The sequence below is a fragment of the Nycticebus coucang genome, chromosome 19 (genome assembly GCF_027406575.1).
Source record: "Nycticebus coucang isolate mNycCou1 chromosome 19, mNycCou1.pri, whole genome shotgun sequence".
In the NCBI taxonomy this organism is placed as follows: Eukaryota; Metazoa; Chordata; class Mammalia; order Primates; family Lorisidae; genus Nycticebus; species Nycticebus coucang.
The window spans coordinates 10991100-11014060 of record NC_069798.1 but is presented as its reverse complement, the minus strand read 5'-3'; the positions used below and the strand labels follow the sequence as shown (position 1 = coordinate 11014060).

Sequence of the window (22961 nt, the reverse complement as noted above, 5' to 3'; positions counted from 1 at the left end):
TGAACAAAATTCATCCTTAATCCTACTTTAAATCATTTTCTGTTGTTCTAACTAGGCACTTTCTATTCATATTTATACATGATTGAAAGTATACTATGTGCAAATATATACACTGTTCATTTTACAAAATTTTAAAACCGGTTTCTCACTTTGCTTTATTATTACACACCTTTTCGTTTTGCTGTCTTAAAGCATGTCAGGCATGCAATCAACTCACTTGCAATTTCTTCTGCCTGCAATGCTCCTATCAAGCTAGTCCCATGCTTTGCTCCTTCATTTAATTTAGATTTTTATTCAAATTTCACTTTCTTAGTGTCACATTCTCTCCATTATTTTTATACATAAATTTTATCACTATCCAACATATTATTTACTTTGCATATTTATTTCCATTTATCTTCTTTATTACCTCTTTCCTCCTCCAGAATAGTACATAGCATATACTAGACATGCGATATATAATTTGTAAAAAATATATGAAACTGTCATAGATAAATAACATTATATACATTTATTCATCATATTTTTAGTCCATCCTCTATTTTATGTTGTTTAATATTTGATTGTAAAAAATTTGTTATAAATGTTTAATCTGGACTATGAATGGAGATAGAATTTTTCAGTATAGAAATCAGTGAGGGAAGCCATAAAAACCTGTATGTTTGATTAAAGTGAACATATTTATCATAGCATAAATACCATCAAAATTAGAAAAAAAAATGAAGAAGTTTTGCAAAACTTGACTATGTTCATTTTGAATATGGAAAAGTAAGTTTGCATTTCTGTGTATTCTTCTTTTCTTCATGGATTTCTCCATCAATTTTAAGCTCAAAACAATTCTGCTCTCTTTGAGAATTTAACACAACACATATTTACATTTATCTTATTTCATATTTCTTATGACTTATTTTTCTCCATCAACCCTTAAATGCATCAGTAAACTGAATTATTCATTGGCGTGTGTTTGTTTTTAAATGACTAACTCTTGCAGACATCCATTGTTTCTTTCCTGTCTCAAATCAATTCCCTCTTCCTATGTAAACAGCATCCTGATTTGCCCTTGGGGAGTCAATTTTCCTTGGTGATAGCATCGGAGTTTTCAAATGTATGCAAGTGACCTGAATTTGGACAGAGTGGATGGATTTATTCATGGATGGACACCTTCCTTTGGACTGTCCAATAAAAGTCAACTAGACACTTCTGTGTGGCCAGATGGGAAATAGGTTACCATTTCCTTTGTTATTGTTCTACTGGTCAAACCAATACCTGAAGCTGCTTGTGGTCATGTTTGTGGTTATATGGGGGAATTAACTGACAACAAAATCATAAAAAAGAAAAGGAGAGCCAAAGAAACTGAGATGTGCCTGCGTCCTGATAGGCCTATTTGAACCCTTGAATTTAGTCATACCTATATGAACTCTCACTTTCTTTATACCAATCTGAATTCAGTTTTTGACACTTAAAATAATAATGAGGATGAACTCATTATCATAAAGAGATTTACAGAATATTTTATCCTTCACCCAACAACACATGTTGTTGACTACCTTTATCAGAAATTAATTTCTTCCATAAGATTTAGTTCTATTTTGTCATCTATATGGATTTACATGTATTTTATAGAATTATAAAAACTAAAATGTTGGAGCTAATCTAAGCTCTTGTTTATGCAATTGTTTTATTATTTTCATTTATTTTCCAAATAACTTTAAGCATTATGGCATAAATTATCATTATAATGTTAATTGTGAATGTGTTAAATCTACAACTTAATTTAGAAATTTTTTTCCTATTGGTCTTAACAATCTTTTATTCATCTTTTGTAGTTGTCAGTGAAATGTTATATGTTTTCTCTCTAGAGGATGTAAACTTCAAAAATATTGCTGAGTATTTTATGAGTTTTTTCTTTCCCTATTTCTGTTGTTGAGTGATTATTTATGTTCTATGGGAAGATGGTTACTGATATTTTATGGAAAATCTTAATATGAATATAAACATGTAATATTTTAATCACTCTTTTAAACTATTTTATTAGCCTGAGGGTGGCATTTAATGTATTTTCTAATTTTAGCTTATGGCACTAAGAGAAGGCATCTGTCCACACTGGCATATTCTGAGGTGATTATCTAATGTGGCCTTTGGCCTGGTCATCTGCCCTATGGTGACACTAGCGGAAAGTGTGACCCACTTCACTCCCATACTGTGGTCACTCCTCCACACTGGCATCCATTCACATACATGTTCCCACTTGATCTCTGCACATCGTAAGTTCCATTGCTCATCCTAAATCTGTACTGTAATTACAACCCTCCAATGCCATCCATGTACTCAAAGACTTCTCTATGGATAACACTGAGTCCATCCTAGTGGAGTCTATGGATACATTAAAACGTTCTCTCTCACACCATTCAGGAATTGCCTGGGGAAATCTTAGGTCTTCATGTCAATGTGCCATATAACTATTTCTATCACAGGAGTGTTCTGTCTGGTGTCAAGATAGAAGGGTAATTCCAAGATCTTTCACTCTTTTCTAGGTTCTAGAAAAAGAATAAAAGCTCCTTCCTTAAGTGAAGGGAAAATCCTATAGGAAAGTAACTTGTATCTACATAAATAAAGGAAGAACATTAGAGAAAGAATAATGGAAACTCAGGAAAAAAATTTTAGTTCCCTTAAATTGATCTAATAGAAAACTGATCAAAATGACAATAGTAATAATGTCTATAGTATATAGTATAAAGTGATCATATTATTTGGGTAAGTGAAATAAAAGATGTCAATGTTATAAGGGACGAGAGGAAAGAGTTGGAATAATTTGTTATACTAATAATTATCTTCACCACCCATGAAATGGTATAGGTGTTGTTCGAAAGTTGACTTAGATTAATTGTAAAGGTATATTTTAAACTCTAGAGAAACCACTAAAGAATAAAAACAGGTAAAATTGATAGGCCAAGAGAGGAGAAAAATGGATCACATGCAGTGCTCAATTATAGCCATTTAAAACTGAAAAAGAGGGGAAAAAGAAAAAAAATGAGTGTAACAAATAGAAAACATTTACAAATATAACAGAAATTAATACAACTACATCAGAAATCACGTGAAATGTGATTGGGCTTAAATGTAAAGTGAAAAGACACATATTTTCAGAGTGAATGAAAAACAAAGACTTACCCTACATTGGATTGTCTAAAGAAATCTACTTTAAGTATAATGACACAGATAGGCTAAAAGAAAATAGATAAAAATACAATATACTAAAGCTAATCAAAACAAAACTGGAGTGGCTTTCTTTCTTTCTTTTTTTTTTTTTTTTTGGAGACAGAGTTTCACTATGTTGCCCTCCATAGAGTGCTGTGACATCACAACTCACAGCAACCTCAAATTCTTGGGCTTATGCAATTCTCTTGCCTCAGCCTCCCAAGTAGCTGGGACTACAGGACCCCACCACAACACCGGGCTATTTTTTGTTGTTGTTGTCATCATTGTTGTTTAGCAGGCCCGGGCCAGGTTTGAACCCACCAGTTCCGGTGTATGTGGCTGGCACCCTAACCACTGAGCTAGGAGTGCCAAGCCTGGAGTGCCTAAATTAATCTCAGGCAAGGAAGGCTTTGAATATCCTTGGAATAAGGATAATTATCAGAGTGAAAAAAGACTATTAAATGCAGTCAATCGTCCATGAAGACATAATAATCTTTCACCTAACAACAGAATGCCAAACTACATGAAGTAAAACTGATAAAACCAGAAATAAAAGATATGAATCCATTATGACAATTGGAGACTTCAGCACCTCTTTCAGTAATTGGTAACTCAAGCTGGTGGAAATCACAAAGGATACGTAGTACAGATGATTTGAACAGCACTGTCAATCTACTCCACCTATTTGATGTTTATAGAACACTCCATCTAACAACAGTGGAAAATACAGTCTTCTCAAACTTGCATGAAACTCACCAAGATAGATCATACTCTTGATCCTAAAACACACCTTAAAACCTAAAAAGAAAAGAAACTCATGCGAAGTATATCCTGGATCAATATCATTAAACTAGAATTCGCTAATACAATGATAGCTGGAAAACTTCCATTTTGAGATTAAATATTAATTGCCAAGAGAATATATAAGGTGTGTTATATTTACACAATGAAATAATAATCAGCTGTAGAAAATAGACTATTGATACACGAAACAGAGCATTATGTTACTGAAGAAAAACATTTCTGTGAGACTGCAGAACAGGAAAAATTAACCTGGAGTGATAGAAGTTGGAGCAGTGTTTGAGGCAGAGATTGTAGGCTGCTGACTTCCAAGGATCATGAAGGGATTTTTTTTTAAATTTCAGATTAATATAAGAGTATATGATTAGGTTACATTGTTTTAATTTGTTAGGTAAATTTCCAGTTGTAGTTGAGCCCTTCACCCAGGTGTGTCATGTGCCCTTACATTGTGCTGTTAAGTGAGAGCTTCCCAAACACTCTCTCTGCTCATCCCCCTTCCTTCCTTTTCCCTTTCCTCCCCATCATTAATTTAATTGTGTTTTTCCCTGGCGTGGGCATATAGTTGTTCAATCTACTAATTTTATACTAATGTTGAGTACATGGGATACTTGCTTTTCCATTCTTGTGATACTTAGGAAGATGTTCTCCAGATGTATCCAGGTAAATACAAGAGACATAAAGTCTCCATCTCTCATATTCCCTGGTATACGTTTAACACAGTGTATTTATCCATGCGTGAATTGAGGGGCACGTGTGGTGTTTCCACACCTCCATGATTGTGAATTGAGCTGTGACAAACACTCTAGTGCAAATGTCCTTATGATAAAATGATTTTTTTTTCTGGGTCGATACCTAGTAAAGAGATTGCAGGATTAAGTGGGAGGCCTACTTTTAGCTCTTTGAGCATTCTTCATACATCTTTCCAAAAAGGCTCTATTAGTTTGAAATTATGAGGGAATTTTCTAGGGTGCTGAAAGCCTTCATACCGTGATTGGGGTTGTAATTACCTTGGTATGTACATTGGTAAAACTCATTTGAGTGTAAATGTGAGATTTGTGCATAAAAATTTTGCCTTAATGAAACAGTTCCAAAGGAATGTTATATATGTACATATATCATGACCATACATTATATAATTTCTTACACTTTTATAGGACATGGCATTCACATATCATATATATGTATGTCTATAAACATTTTTATATCTCTAGAAAATATTCTTTTGAAGTAGCTTCACCTGAAAAATACATGTTCAAAATTTTAAAATGCAGGAAGGTACATAGGTGAAATTAAAATTTATTTAAAATCACAACACTGAAATAAAGAATCATTATAAAGATTTGGATAACACCATTCCAATCATCTCTCTTTGCATATACTATTTTAACTAATACATACGTATGATTATATATAAATATATGATTTACTTTTACGTGTTTTTTTTCTACATACAGATTGATATTATATTATAAGGAACATATTATGTAAGCCTCAATTTTATCTATAAATTAAGGATCACATTACCTGGCTTAAAGGTCTGTCAATAAAAATGGAGTCATATATGTGATCATCTCCATGCCCCTTTCTCTAAAAGTTATTTTCATATTCTCTAATCCTAGATTATTTGTCCTTATAATTCTCTCAATGTTCCATGCTTTTCTATTCATTATTCCACATTACAAATACTTTTTCTCTCCCTAGTTTCTGCTGGGGAGTAGGTCTCGTTCCCTGTTAAATCCGTCATTCCTAGCACAGTGCCAGGCAGAAAGAAGATAGTTATTGAACATTGATAAAAAGAGACATTTTACAACATTATGTTTAAACACCTGCATGTCCTAGGTTCTTTATAGCTTCTTGTTGAACCTGAATACAATCCAGCCACTTTATATGCAAAAAGGTGGAAACTTTACAGACACATTTAATTATTTCTCAAGGTCACGTTGTGGTTTAACCTTCACGTTTAGAATAGTAATTATAATTTTTATGTAATTAACAAGTTGTGATATTCATGACTTAATGACTTTATAACAGTGTTTAAATTATTGCTGGGACTTCTGTTCTTGACACTCTAAAGGTTTCTTTTTTAATTTTGGGTTGATATAAGGGTACACACAATTTGGTTACACTGTTTGCATTTGTTAGGTAAAGTCTGAACTGTAGTTGAGCCCTTCACCCAGATATTTCTTGGCAATAGAATGGTCTACATATTTCTTAGCATATTTCTATGCAGACGTGCCATCTTGTGGCTTTCATAATAAAGTTTCATAGTCTTTTGGAACTTTGAAGTTTAGCTCTCTTTCTAGCTGAGATGAGGCATCCCTGTATTTTCTTTTTCTTTTTCAAGATTTTATCATTTGCTAGGTTTCAACATTTCTGCCAAAATCTAATCACCTAAACACTAAAATATGCTTAGAAATATATATTTTAAAACTACTAATACCTTTAATTAATTGATATATAAACTATGATAAAATCAAAATGGTTTTTAAAAGCCCAAGTCTTAAAGGATCATTTGACTGTCACCCAACACACCAAAAAAGATTTTAACCAGTAATCGTGCTAAGGCATTACTTGGAAGTGTGCAGCTTTTGCCCATACAATCTCCCTTAGACATCTCCAAACCACTTGCAATAATCAGACAATTTGAACGTGCTTAAACAACCAACCAGCCACAAAGCAATTCGTCTCACCAAACTTGCCAATTCGGCTACTCTCTTCAAGCTGTGACTTCGTGTTAATTCTGTAGCTGCCTCTGAGTTAGCAGATGCTTTGAACTGTGCTGTTGCTGACTAGGTCTTTCTGAAATGTTCACCTCATCAGCCTGTCTCCGCATGTGCATGGGTGTGTGGTGACATTTCTGGAGACACAGTAAGCTACTGCGAAGGCTTGAACGGCAGGACACAGATGGTTTTTCTAGCAATTGGGAAAACAGGAATAGGCTTAGTAAATTATAAAAATAAGGTGACTTTGCAGCTTATACAGCTAATTAATTTTGTTGCTGTGTTTTCATTGGGTTTATGTTTGTTTTTTTTGCTCTTTTCTGTCCAGCAAAGGGCTTAATATTATAGGAAAATGAATTTAAAGTATTCATTAACCCAGTTGTTCTCCTTAAGCTAAGAGCACTCTTTCAAAATTAGTATTTTTGTGGCATTCTGGAAAGTATAAACAAGGGGGAGAAAAGCACCTAACTAGGTCAACAATAATTATCACACTACTATTATTACAGAATCGTAATGTCTCCCAGTGTCTAGAAAAGCAAATTTCTTCATTGCTCTTTAACCTTGATTTTGCTGTTTTATAAGAACTTCCCACAGGTAGTTTTATTCATTCGAAAAGCAAAGTTCTCTCACAAATTTTCTTCTAAGTCCATGATGTATTCTATACCAAGTCATATAACCACCTCAGATCAAAGTTCATCTGAATAATTTCAATCAAAGTATAAAGAATCAGTTGCAGCAAAACAAATCACATAAAGTAAAATAATGCAAACCAAACTCTGAGGCATTTTGGTACTAGTGTTCTATGGCACGACAGTCAAATATCACTGCAAAAAGCCAGGGATATGCTACCAGCATACATTACTCAACTTGCTTGTTGTGTTATTTACACAACACATAATACCAAGTGAAAAGTAAGCATAAATTCCTGTTCTTTCTTACTGTGTATGTCATGCTTCTATATGCTTGGTTTTTTTTTTGTTTGTTTGTTTGTTTGTATGTTTGTTTGTTTTTTCATTTAACTGTAATGTATCACGTATAATACATTTTTGTAGGGCCTGGTACATCCTAAGTGCTCAATTAGTAATAGACAATAGTTTCATCAGGAAAATAGTCCTGTCTTTTAATTAATTGAACTCTTTTTTTCACAAGGTTGTCCACAATTTCTTATTCAATTGAATTCAATAAAGGCAGGCTAACCCAAACCTCATGAGGATAGTATCAATAAATGGGTACTGGGTATAACAGAGATAAAATTGAAATTGCAGCATATGCAATGGTCCTATTTGGGCATTCCACTCTTAGCATGGATAGTTGACAATTCAGTAACATTCCAACTAATACTGTGTAACTCTTCTTCTTTTTCTTTTTTTATTTATTCATTTTTAATTAAATCATAACTGTGTACATTGATGCATTTATGGGGTTCATTGTAGTGATTTGATATACAATGTGAAATGTTTACATTGAACTGATTAACACTTCCATCACCTCACTTACTTATTTGTTGTGATAAGACAATTATACTGTTTTCCTAATAGTTTTGAAATGTACCATTGCATTATGCACATTAGGTGAGATCCCCCAAAATATCTTTCCTCTTCCTGGCCTCCCCTCTCCTCTACCCTTTCTTTCCCCTTCCCTTCTACTTTCCGGACTATAGTTATTTTTACCATTTGTATGAGTGCATAGATGGTTATATATTGATTTCATAGTACTATTGAGTACATTGGATACTTTTTTTTTTCAATTCTTGAGATACTTTACTAAGAAGAATATGTTCTAGCTCCATTGAGGTAAACATAAACGATGTGAAGTATCCATCTTATTTTTGGTTGCATAGTATTCCATGGTGTATGCATACCACAATTTGTTAATGCATTCATGGGTTGATGGGCACTTGGGCTGTTTCCATGTCTTGGCTATTATGAATTGGGCTGCAATAAACATTCTGGTGCAAATGTCTTTATTGTAAAATAATTTTTGATCATCTGGGTATATACCTAGTAGAGGAATTGCAGGATTAAATGGTAGGTCTACTTTTAATCCCTTGAATATTTGCCAAACTTCTTTCTTAAAAGGTCATAGTAGGGGGCAGAGACAAGATGGCTGACTGAAGCCAGCTTTCCACAGAGGCTTCCATCCAGAAGGAGAGTTAAAGGACAGAAATTTAGCAAGTAACCTGGCAGATTAGAGCTGCGCCAAGAGAGAAGGTTGAAGAACACACCTCAACCCTGCTGAGGCGAGCTGCAACCCCAAGGATACAAACAAAAGGTACAAAATCCATCACCAAGCAGATGGGAGTCCCCTCCCCATGAGAATGGCTCAGAGTACCCCATAAACAAACAAGCAGAGTTCAAAAGTCCTCCCATTATACTACATGGGAAAGACCCTCTAAAAACTGGACCTACTTCCCCTACTAAGGTGCCATGGCGCTCTCCTGCCAGGCATAAAACTGTGTAAAACTGTATATATTCTCCAACTGCAATTCTGAGCACTGAGGTCTGGAGGCCTGTCCCCCAGGAGTCCAGATTCTTGGGTGATTTCTCGAGAAGTGTGGACAGGGCCTGGACTGCAGCTCGTCAATGCTGATTATGTGGCATGGGAGTGAGGAGAGGTCAGATGAGAAGGAACCACACCAGAGCAGTGGTGCCCCAAGGTGCAGAGCAATAGCCGTTTTTGGCAACAATAGAACATTCCAACCGAAAACCCAGTAGAAGAAAAGAAATAACCAAAATTAGAGCAGAATTAAATGAAATTGAAAACAAGGAATTATACAACAGATCAATAAATCAAAAAGTTGGTTTTTTGAAAAGGTCAATAAAATAGATAAACCTTTGGCTAACCTTACCAGGAAAAAAAGAGTAAAATCTCTAATTTCATCAATCAGAAATGACACAGACGAAATAACAACAGACTCCTTAGAAATTCAAAAACTCCTTAATGAATATTACAAGAAACTTTATTTTCAGAGATATGAAAATCTGAAGGAAATTGACCAATACTTGGAAGCACGTCACCTTCCAAGACTTAGCCAGAATCAAGTGGAAATGTTGAATAGGCCTATATCAAGTTCTGAAATAGAATAAACCATACAAAATCTCCCTAAAAAGAAAAGTCCGGGACCAGATGGCTTCATGTCAGAATTCTACCAAACCTTTAAAGAGGAACTAGTACCTATATTACTCAACCTGTTCCAAAATGTAGAAAAAGAAGGAAGACTACCCAACACGTTCTATAAAGCAAACATCACCCTGATCACCAAACCAGGAAAAGACCCAACAAGAAAAGAAAATTATAGACCAATATCACTAATGAATATAGATGCAAAAATATTCAACAAGATCCTAACAAACAGAATCCAGCAACGCATCAAACAAATTATACATCATGACCAAGTTGGTTTTATCCCAGGGTCTCAAGGCTGGTTCAATATACATAAATCTATAAGTATAATTCAGCACATAAACAAATTAAAAAACAAAGACCATATGATTCTCTCAATTGATGCAGAAAAAGCTTTTGATAATATCCAGCATCCCTTCATAATCAGAACACTTAAGAAAATTGGTATAGAAGGCACATTTCTTTCTTTTTTTTTTTTTTTTTTTTTTTTGTGGTTTTTGGCCAGGATTGGATTTGAACCCACCACCTCTGGCATATGGGGCTGGCGCCCTGCCTTTGAGCCACATTTCTTTCTTTTTTTTTTTTTTTTGCACTAATGCTGCTTTTTAATGGCGGTGCAATAAAGAAGTACAAGGTTTTACTCACTTGAGCTAATAGAAGTTTTAGAAGTAGCCCACTGACACTACTGAGTAGCTTCAGAATAGAAATGTTTTTCAGGCTGCCTAGGCTATAGAAAATATACAGGACACAGTGGAGATTATCTCTCGTGTTCAGTAGAGTGGAAGAGTTAACTGCCAACCTAGCACTGTGATTGTACTTATTTGGAAAAAATTTGTTTTGTTCTGGTGATGGTTTCACCTCATCTCTTAGTTGGGTGGCTCGGAAAGAAAATTCGCTTCCCCAGGTTTTATGTTTTCTTGTTAATATACATTTTGTTTCAGTCGGATGCCATCCACTAAGCCCGCAGGAGTCCTCCTGGGTATTTCTGAGTTGTGTTGTGTACACGTTTGAGAGTTGCAACAATCTGTTTTCTTACACACTTAGCTGTTGTTTGCTTACTGTTAGACAAAAGATGAGTGGCGTATCCTTTCCATGTTCCCTGATACCAAACCCGTCAAGATCCACAGTCCTCATCAACTATCTTGTTTTAAAATTTGGGAGATCATAGTATAACCAAACCAAACCAAACCAAACAAACTGGCAAAAACCACTCACTCCCTAAGCATGGGCCTGTGCTGTAACTTCCCCAGAACACAGTGTTCCATTCCCAGTGACTGGCCCTCTGATTCTGTCCTAATTAGAGGAACAGAACATGGAAAGGAGGTACATATGCATATGTTTACCTTCTCCTAGGACATTTTCAAATTTTAGTGCTGCCCCATAATAAAATCTTATGCTGTTCCCTGTGTCCTCTTCCAATCTGGAGAAACAGCAAAGTCATCTGACTGGGGCTATCCGTGTTGCTCAGAGCTGCTTGTGTGCTGTGTGGCCTGAGTGGTGTGGCATGGTGTGGGTGAGCAGGCAGGAGGGCTCGGGTAGACTCTAAGGCACTTTCCTCTACTTCCAATGGCAGGTTGTCCCCCCGGCACTCTCCACAGCAGGTGACCCGATGCTTCCTGGCTCCTTGTTCAGACAGCTTGTCAGTGAGGAAGATGACACGTCTGCATCTTCATTATTCAAACTGAGCTGGCTCTCTAGTATGACTAAGTAACACAGGAACACATCCATCTCTAAATAAATACTAACTACTGTATCATTTCTTCTAAAGGTGCCTCTGCTCATTTCTTTTAAAGCCACACTAATCTATCCAGTTCCAATGATGGAGTGTGGCCCCTGGTTCATATCAGGGGTTACTTTAAGCATAAAGTTAATCCTTGTCCAATAGTTTAACAAGGACAATCCTTGTCTAGTTGTTGCTTTAGACATCAGGCAGCTTACACTTTATCAGCATTCACCTTCACTATTGAGGCTACAGGTGGAATTGCCAAAGACATCAGGTAAGCTGTTGAGTTAAGACGAAAAGTCATCACGTACTCCTTCACTTTCAGAACTGTGCAGCATTTCCTACTATAGTCTTAGGCGCAGACTCTGGAGGAATATTAAGACAGAAGTTATGCATATACAAGTCTAAAAGACATTCTCCCTGGAAATACAAATATATAACAGAGTGGAGACCACTGACATTGGAGACCACTGTCCAGTCTAAACTGGATCTGTTATCCTGTTAGAAAGAGTCCTTGTAATAGAACATCTACTTACTGAGAGGTAGTATGGCAGTACATTTCAGCGCAAGACTGAGTCAAGATTTCTATATTTGGGAGAAAAAAAACCTTGTTTTTTTCATGGAAACTAGATACTCTTTACTAGTTTATTGAATTAAAAAAATTGAAGATCCCACATTTTTAAAATGCCCTTTTACATGAAGAATTTCTAATTGACAGATTTGGAAATCAGTCTGGATTAGGCATACTATGGATCAACACACAGATGAGATTTCCTCATACCACTACCATGACATGGATTTGACACTCTCCCTCAAAAGAATCCTATAAAAAAATTGCTTCAAAGCCCCTTTGAAATCGCAATAGTGCAGCAAAACCACAAGTAAACAATTGCCTGTTAACCTGTTATTTCAAATATAGACTGAAACCAACAGGCATTTTTGTGTGTGTGCAATTTTTTTTTTTAAAACAAATCGCAAGTTGAAATATCCGATCTGCACAGCGCTGTCCCTTCATAGAAGGCAAGAAACTGCCAGCACATCATGTTGGAGGCCGTCCCCGGTGCTGTAGGCTGTGAAAGTGGGCCTCCTTCAGGGTCTGGTTGATGTGGAAATAAGGGGCTTGGCACAGTGCGGACTGCTCGGGCACAGGCTGGGGGTGTTAGGGCTGGATCCAGCAACCGTCTGGCTTAAGCTGCCTTCTGGCCCGCTGGCCCTGTCTGGGCTGTTGTTGCTGCTGCTGCTGCTACTGCTGCTGCCACCACTGTCACTGCCTGAAGACTCTGTATCCCAGGAATCTTGAAAGACAGGGTCCCTACTACTACTTTTGGTCTGGGGAGGAAGATGGTTGTCTTCTTCATTAGCATTCCTTCTTTTCCTGGGGCGGAGGCGCTCACTCATGGCAGCTGGCGGCGGGGAGCAACGAGGCCCACTCCGCTGAGCCACATTTCTTAAACTGATAGAGGCCATCTACAGCAAACCCACAGCCAATATTGTATTGAATGGTGTTAAATTGAAATCATTTCCACTCAGATCAGGAACCAGACGAGGCTGCCCAATGTCTCTACTGCTCTTTAACATTGTAATGGAAGTTTTAGCCATTGCAATTAGGGAAGAAAAGGCGATCAAGAGTATCCATATAGGGTCAGAAGAGATCAAACTTTCGCTCTTCTGAGATGATATGATTATATATCTGGAAAACACCAGGGATTCTACTATAAAACTCTTACAAGTGATCAAGGAATATAGCAGCATCTCAGGTTACAAAATCAACATTCATAAATGGGTAGTCTATTCCATTCACAGTAGTGCTAAAGAAGATGAAATATTTGGGAGTTTTTCTAACAAAGGATGTGAAAGATATCTATAAAGAGAACTATGAAACTCTAAGAAGAGAAATAGCTGAAAATGTTAACAAGTGGAAAAACATACCATGCTCATGGCTGGGAAGAATCGACATTGTTAATATATCCAGACTACCCAAAACAATATACAATTTTAATGCAATCCCTATTAAAGCTCCACTGTCAAACTTTAAAGATCTTGAAGAAATAATACTTTGTTTTATATGGAATCAGAAAAAAACCTTAAATAGCCAAGACATTATTCAGAAATAAAAACAAAGTAGGAGAAATCACTCTACCAGACCTCAGACTATACTATAAATCAATAGTGATCAAAACAGCATGGTACTGTCACAAAAACAGAGAGGTAGATGTCTGGAACAGAATAGAGAACCAAGAGATGAACCCAGCTACTTACCATTATTTGATCTTTAACAAGCCAATTAAAAACTTTCAGTGGGGAAAAGATTCCCTATTTAACAAATGGTGCTGGGTGAACTGGCTGGCAACCTGTAGAAGACTGAAACTGGACCCACACCTTTCACCATTAACTAAGATAGATTCTCACTGGATTAAAGATTTAAACTTAAGACATGAAACTATGAAAATACTAGAAGAGAGTTCAGGGAATACTCTTGAAGAAATCAGTCTGGGTGAGTATTTTATGAGGCAGACCCCCCGGGCAATTGAAGCAGCTTCAAAAATACACTACCGGGACCGGATCAAACTAAAAATTTTCTGCACAGCCAAGAACACAGTAAGTAAAGCAAAAAGACAACCCTCAGAATGGGAGAAGATATTTGCAGGTTATGTCTCTGACAAAGTTTTAATAACCAGAATCAATAGAGAACTCAAATGTATAAGCAAGAAAAGAACAAGTGATCCCATCGCAGGCTGGGCAAGGGACTCGAAGAGAAACTTCTCTGAAGAAGACAGGTGCATGGCCTACATATGAAAAACTGCTCATCATCCTTAATCATCAGAGAAATGCAAATCAAAACTACTTTGAGATATCATCTAACTTCAGTAAGATTAGCCCATATCACAAAATCTCAAGACCAGAGATGTTGGCATGGATGTTGAGAAAAGGGAACACTTCTATACTGCTGCTCAGAATGCAAATTAATACATTCCTTTTGGAAAGATGTTTGGAGCATACTTAGAAATCTAAAAATAGATCTGCCATTCAATCCTATAATTCCTCCACTAGATATATACCCAGAAGATCAAAAATCACATCATAACAAAGATAGTTGTACCAGAATGTTTATTGCAGCCCTATTCATAATTGCTAAGTCATGGAAAAAGCCCAAGTGGCCATTGATCCATGAATGGATTAATAAATTGTGTTATATGTACACCATGGAATATTATGCAGCCTTAAAGAATGGTGGAGACTTTACCTCTTTCATGTTTACATGGATGGAGCTGGAACATATTCTTCTTAGTAAAGTATCTCAAGAATGGAAGAAAAAGTATCCAGTGTTCTCAGTCCTACTATGAAACTAATTTATGGCTTTCATATGAAAGCTATAACCCAATTATAACCTAAGAATATGGGAAAGGAGGAGAGGGAGAGGAGGGGAGGGGGGAGGATAAGTGGAGGGAGGGTACTTGGTGGGATTACACCCACGGTGCATCTTACAAGAGTACGTGTGAAACTTAGTAAATGTAGAATATAAATGTCTTAACACAATAAATAAGAAAATGTCAGAGGCAGAGCAAGATGGCGGCCGAGTAACAGCTTCCTTGCATCTGGGCACCGTGAGTCTGGGGAGATAGGACTCCAGGCATCTCTGGCTGGTGGGATCTGCCTATCATCACTCCTATGAGGATACAGGGAGTCAGCGAGAGACTTCTGGACCCCAAGAGGAGGACAAAAACAGTGGAAAAACGGCAAGTGGTTGCGTGTGTTCAATCCGTCTAAACCTGCCCACAACTGTAAGTTCAGTAGCAGCGAGACTACAAACCAGAAAGGTCTTACCTGTGAACTGTTTTGGTGTCCTTGGACTTGGCACTGAGTTGAACTGCCTTGGGGAGGGCCTGAGCAGGAGTGCGGAGAACTTTGGCTGTTGTCTAGGGCCCCAGTCTAAGCCACTGAGCCAGACGGAGCTAATAGTGTTTGGCGGTGGGTCACACGGAACCATTGTCAGTGATCTGCCCCGGCAAGCTCCGCCCTCAGGGTCGCAGAGCTAGAAACAGGTGGGAGCTCGTAACCCACCAACCAAGTAGCCCAAGGGTGGGGTCTGAGCTGCCTTGCAGCCCTAACCCTCAGGGGCAGAGTGAGACTGGTTTCCGCACACTGGGTAAGTGGATAGCCACTTCAGCAGTGATTCCAGCGAGAAAGCTGGGAAAGCTTCTGCTCAGCAAGTTTACAAGTTCAAAGTGCCTTTTAAGTGGGCTGACGAGAGATTTAGGGTGTCTACCTGCTGGGGTTTGAGAAATCAGCAGCCTCCAGTCGTATCAGAACTGTGATTAACATCTCATACCCCAGAAGACCACGTGTTGCCCAGACAATATTCAATAAAATATACAAACTGCTTTGTTTTTGGTTGTGTATTTTTTTCTTTTTTTTTTTTGTTTGGTTGTTTTTTTGTTTATTTTGACGTTGTTGATGTTCTTTTGTTTTTTAATTTCAATCTTTTCCATACAGATCCCTTTTTCTTTCTCAATTTTTCTAGTTTAATTATAATTTCCCATTGCTGCCTTTTTTAATAACTAGAACTTCATTTTTTCTAGTGTTGCTACCGCTATCATTTGGTTTTTCACGCAATTTTATCCTCGAAAGTTTTCTGTTTGCTTGTTTTTGTTTGATTTATAGCATTTTTGTCTTTCCTCTCTACTTGGTGGAGGTGGGGTACTGTGTCTGATCAGGTTAGCAAAGAGCTGCTGACCTCAAGGGAACCACCCAACTGGGCAACCCCAGAAGGTGGGGTTTTTTTGAGGCTGTGTCAAAGTACCCTACTGTACACCTATATTGCCCTGTCTCCCTCTTTCTGTGCCTCTCTTCTTTTTGTCAATATTCCTTATACCCACCCCCTCTCCTTTCTCTATCTTTCTTTTTTTTCTTATCACTCGGTCCTCCTTTCCTTCATCCCTTTTTTGCTCTTCAACCTTCTCACCCTTCTGGTCCTGTAACCCTTAGTCCACAGGCACAAGAACTTAAAGAGCAAGAGGAAGTGAAAGGAAAATTAGGGCAAGGAAACAGATAAAAGAAATCACTCATGAGGAAGAATCAGCAGAAAACTCCAGGCAACATGAAGAACCAGTCTAGAACAACCCCACCAAGGGACCATGAGGTAGCTACTGCAGATGATTCCACCTGTAAAGAAATGTTAGGAATGACAGAAAGGGAATTTAGAATACACATGTTGAAAACAATGAAAGAAATGATGGAAACAATGAAGGAAATTGCTAATAAAGTGGAAAATAACCAAAAGGAAATCCAAAAACAGAATCAAATCAGAGATGAATGATATGAAGAATATAAAAAGGATATAGCAGACCTGAAGGAACAGAAACAGTCAATTAGGAAACTTAAAGATGCAATGGAAAGTATCAGCAACAGGTTAGACCATGCAGAAGAAAGAATTTCAGAGGTAGAAGACAAAGTTCTTGAGATAACTCAGACAGTAAAAGAGGCAGAAAAGAAGAGAGAGAAAGCAGAACGTTCACTGTCAGAATTATGGGACTTTATGAAGCGTTCCAACATACGAGTTATAGGAATTCCAGAAGGGGAAAAAGAATGCCCCAGAGGAATGGAAGCCATACTAGAGAATATTATAAAAGAAAATTTCCCAAACATCACCAAAGACTCTGACACTCTGCTTTCAGAGGGATATCGGACCCCAGGTCACCTCAACGCTAACCGAGCTTCTCCAAGACACATTGTGATGAACCTGTCCAAAGTCAAGACAAAAGAAAAGATTCTGCAAGCTGCCAGGAGGAAGCGCCAGTTGACCTACAGGGGCAAATCCATCAGATTGACCACAGACTTCTCTAATGAAACTTTCCAAGCAAGAAGACAATGGTCATCTACCTTTAATCTACTTAAACAGAACAATTTTCAGCCCAGAATTCTGTACCCTGCTAAGCTAAGCTTCAAAATTGACAGAGAAATCAAATCATTTATGGATATACAAACATTGAGGAAATTCGCCACAACAAGACCAGCTCTACAGGAAATACTTCAACCTGTTCTGCACACTGACCACCACAATGCATCAGCAGCAAAGTAAGAACTCAGAAATCAAAGGACAGAACCTAACCTCCACACTGAGGCAAAAGATAAAACTAAGCAATGGACTCTCACCAAATAAGACGAATAGAATACTACCACACTTATCAATTATCTCAATAAATGTTAATGGCTTGAATTCCCCACTGAAGAGACATAGATTAGATGACTGGATTAAAAAACACAAGCCATCCATTTGCTGTCTGCAAGAAACACACCTGGCTTCAAAAGACAAATTAAAGCTCTGAGTCAAGGGTTGGAAGACAATTTTTCAGGCAAATGGAATTCAGAAGAAAAGAGGAGTTGCAATCTTATTTTCAGATACATGTGGATGTAAGGCAACTAGAGTCAAAAAAGACAAAGATGGTCACTTTATATTGGTCAAGGGAAAACTACAACAAGAAGACATTTCAATTCTAAATATTTATGCACCCAATTTAAATGCTCCCAGATTCTTGAAGCAGACCTTACTCAGTCTGAGCAATATGATATCTGATAATACCATCATAACAGGGGACTTTAACACTCCTCTTACAGAGCTGGACAGATCCTCTAAACAGAAATTAAACAAAGATATAAGAGATTTAAATGAGACCCTAGAACAACTATGCTTGATAGATGCATATAGAACACTCCACCCCAAAGATAAAGAATATACATTCTTCTCATCACCCCATGGAACATTCTCCAAAATTGATCATATCCTGGGACACAAAACAAATATCAACAGAATCAAAAGAATTGAAATTTTACCTTGTATCTTTTCAGACCATAAGGCACTAAAGGTGGAACTCAGCTCTAACAAAAATGCTCAACTCCACCCAAAGGCATGGAAATTAAACAATCTTCTGTTGAATAACAGATGGGTGCAGAGGAAATCATTAACTTCCTTGAGCATAACAACAATGAAGACACAAGCTACCAAAACCTGTGGGATACTGCAAAAGCAGTTTTGAGAGGAAAATTCATCGCTTTAGATGCCTAAATTCGAAAAACAGAAAGAGAGCACATCAACAATCTCACAAGAGATCTTATGGAATTGGAAAAAGAAGAACAATCTAAGCCTAAACTCAGTAGAAGAAAAGAAATCTCCAAAATCAAATCAGAGATCAATGAAATTGAAAACAAAAGAATCATTCAGAAAATTAATGAAACAAGGAGTTGGTTTTTTGAAAAAATAAATAAAATAGATAAACTATTGGCCAGACTAACTAGAAATAGAAAAGTAAAATCTCTAGTAACCTCAATCAGAAACGATAAAGGGGAAATAACAACTGATCCCACAGAGATACAACAGATCATCTCTGAATACTACCAGAAACTCTATGCCCAGAAATTTGACAATGTGAAGGAAATGGATCAATATTTGGAATCACACCCTCTCCCTAGAGTTAGCCAGGAAGAAATAGACCTCTTGAACAGACCAATTTCAAGCACTGAGATCAAAGAAACAATAAAAAAGCTTCCAACCAAAAAATGCCCTGGTCCAGATGGCTTCACTCCAGAATTCTACCAAACCTTCAAGGAAGAGCTTATTCCTGTACTGCAGAAATTATTCCAAAAATTGAGGAAGAAGGAATCTTCCCCAACACATTCTATGAAGCAAACATCACCCTGATACCAAAACCAGGAAAAGACCCAAACAAAAAGGAGAATTTCAGACCAATCTCACTCATGAATATAGATGGAAAAATTCTCAACAAAATCCTAGACAATAGATTACAGCTTATCATCAAAAAAGTCATTCATCATGATCAAGTAGGCTTCATCCCAGGGATGCAAGGCTGGTTTAACATACGCAAGTCTATAAACGTTATCCACCATATTAACAGAGGCAAAAATAATAAAGATCACATGATCCTCTCAATAGATGCAGAAAAAGCATTTGATAAAATCCAGCATCCTTTTCTAATTAGAACACTGAAGAGTATAGGCCTAGGTGGCACATTTCTAAAACTGATTGAAGCTATCTTTGACAAACCCACAGCCAATATTTTACTGAATGGAGTAAAACTGAAAGCTTTTCCTCTTAGAACTGGAACCAGACAAGGTTGTCCAATGTCACCTTTACTATTCAACATAGTGCTGGAAGTTCTAGCCAATACAATTAGGCAAGACAAGGAAATAAAGGGAATCCAAATGGGAGCAGAGGAGGTCAAACTCTCCCTCTTTGCTGACGACATGATCTTATACTTAGAGAACCCCAAAGACTCAACCACAAGACTCCTAGAAGTCATCAAAAAATACAGTAATGTTTCTGGATATAAAATCAATGTCCACAAGTCAGTAGCCTTTGTATACACCAATAACAATCAAGATAAAAAGCTAATTAAAGACACAACTCCCTTCACCATAGTTTCAAAGAAAATGAAATACCTAGGAATATACCTAACGAAGGAGGTGAAGGACCTCTATAAAGAAAACTATGAAATCCTCAGAAAGGAAATAGCAGAGGATATTAACAAATGGAAGAACATACCATGCTCATGGATGGGAAGAATCAACATTGTTAAAATGTCTATACTTCCCAAAGCAATCTACGTATTCAATGCCAATCCTATCAAAGTACCTACATTGAACTTTCAAGATTTGGAAAAAATGATTCTGCGTTTTGTATGGAACCAGAAAAAACCCCGTACAGCTAAGGCAGTTCTTAGTAATAAAAATAAAGCTGGGGGCATCAGCATACCAGATTTTAGTCTGTACTACAAAGCCATAGTGGTCAAGACAGCATGGTACTGGCACAAAAACAGGGACATAGACACTTGGAATCGAATTGAAAACCAAGAAATGAAACTAACATCTTACAACCACCTAATCTTTGATAAACCAAACAAGAACTTACCTTGGGGGAAAGACTCCCTATTCAATAAATGGTGTTGGGAGAACTGGATGTCTACATGTAAAAGACTGAAACTGGACCCACACCTTTCCCCACTCACAAAAATTGATTCAAGATGGATAAAGGACTTAAATTTAAGGCATGAAACAATAAAAATCCTCAAAGAAAGCATAGGAAAAACACTGGAAGATATTGGCCTGGGGGAAGACTTCATGAAGAAGACTGCCATGGCAATTGCAACAACAACAAAAATAAACAAATGGGACTTCATTAAACTGAAAAGCTTCTGTACAGCTAAGGAGACAATAACCAAAGCAAAGAGACAACCTACACAATGGGAAAGGATATTTGCATATTTTCAATCAGACAAAAGCTTGATAACTAGGATCTATAGAGAACTCAAATTAATTCACATGAAAAAAACCAACAATCCCATATATCAATGGGCAAGGGACATGAATAGAACTTTCTCCAAAGATGACAGATGAATGGCTAACAAACACATGAAAAAATGTTCATCATCTCTATATATTAGAAAAATGCAAATCAAAACAACCCTGAGATATCATCTAACCCCAGTGAGAATGGCCCACATCACAAAATCTCAAAACTACAGATGCTTGCGTGGATGTGGAGAGAAGGGAACACTTTTACACTGCTGGTGGGACTGCAAACTCGTACAACCTTTCTGGAAGGAAATATGGAGAAACCTCAAAGCACTCAAGCTAGACCTCCCATTTGATCCTGCAATCCCATTACTGGGCATCTACCCAGAAGTAAAGAAATCCTTTTATCATAAGGACACTTGTTCTAGACTGTTTATTGCAGCTCAATTTACAATCGCCAAAATGTGGAAACAGCCTAAATGCCCACCAACCCAGGAATGGATTAACAAGCTGTGGTATATGTATACCATGGAATACTATTCAGCCATTAAAAAAATGGAGACTTTACATCCTTCGTATTAACCTGGATGGAAGTGGAAGACATTATTCTTAGTAAAGCATCACAAGAATGGAGAAGCATGAATCCTATGTACTCAATCTTGATATGAGGACAATTAATGACAATTAAGGTTACGGGGGGGGAAGCAGAAAGAGGGATGGACGGAGGGGGGTGGGGCCTTGGTGTGTGTCACACTTTATGGGGGCAAGACATGATTGCAAGAGGGACTTTACCTAACAATTGCAATCAGTGTAACTGGCTTATTGTACCCTCAATGAATCCCCAACAATAAAAAAAAAAAAAAGAAAATGCCTGTCGGTCAGTGAGTAGGGTGCCAGCCCCATATGCTGAGGGTAGCAGGTTCATACCCAGCCCTGGCCAAACTGCAACAAAAAAAATAGCCGGGTGTTGTGGCGGACACCTGTAGTCCCAGCTGCTTGGGAGGCTGAGGCAAGAGAATCACGTAAGCCCAAGAGTTAGAGGTTGCTGTGAGCCATGTGACGTCATGGCACTCTACCCAAGGGCGGTACAGTGAGACTCTGTCTCTACAAAAAAAAAATAAATAAATAAAATGCCAGGGGTGGCGCCTGTGGCTCAAGGAATAGGGCGCCAGTCCCATATGCTGGAGGTGGCGGGTTCAAACCCAGCCCCGGCCAAATACCACAAAAAAAATAAAAAATAAAAAATAAATTAAAAAAAAATAAAATAATAAAATGCCAGGAAGGCTATGTTAACCAATGTGATGAAAATATGTCAAATGGTCTATAAAACCAGTGTATGGTGCCCCATGATCGCATTAATGTACAGCTATGATTTAATTTAAAAAAAAAGAAAGAAAGAAAGAAAAAGGTCGTGTTAGCTTGCATTCCTATCAGCAATGTAGAAGTGTTCCCTTCTCTCCACATCCACACCAACATCTGTAGTTTTGGAATTTTGTAATGTGGGCTAATATTGTAATGTGGAGTTAGATGATATCTCAAAGTAGTTTTGATTTACATTTCTCTAATGATTAAGGATGATGAGCATTTTTTTCATGTGTTTGTAGGCCATGAGCCTGTCTTCTTCAGAGAAGTTTCTGTACAGTCTCTTGCCCACATAGAAATGGGGTTATTTGTTCTTTTCTTATTGATTAGTTTGAGTTCTCTGTAGATTCTAGTTATCAGACCTTTGTCAGAAGCAAAACCTGCAAAAATCTTCTCACATTCCAAAGGTTGTCTGTTTGCATTATTTACTGTGCTTTGTACACAAGCTTTTTAGTTTGATCAGATCCAAGTAATGGATTTTTGGTGTTGCTTCAATTGCCTGGGGGGGGGGGGGGTTCTTCCTCATAAAATATTCTCCCAAGCCAATTTCTTTAAATGTTTTTCTTGCACTCTCTTCTAGTATTTTTAGTTTCATGTCTTAACTTAAAATATTTTATCCAGTGAGAATCAATTTTTGTTAATGGTGAAAGATAGGGGGTCCAGTTTCAGTCTTCTACAGGTCTCCAGCCAATTCACCCAGCACCATTTGTTAAATAGGGAGTCTTTTC

The 22961-nt window shown here is 37.3% G+C and overlaps 1 pseudogene; it reads right to left on the bottom strand.

Annotated features, from left to right (window-relative positions):
- Positions 1-12516: 12516 nt before the first annotated feature.
- Positions 12517-12972, bottom strand: LOC128571957 (protein FAM104A-like; annotated as a pseudogene).
- Between the last annotated feature and the right edge of the window lie 9989 nt (positions 12973-22961).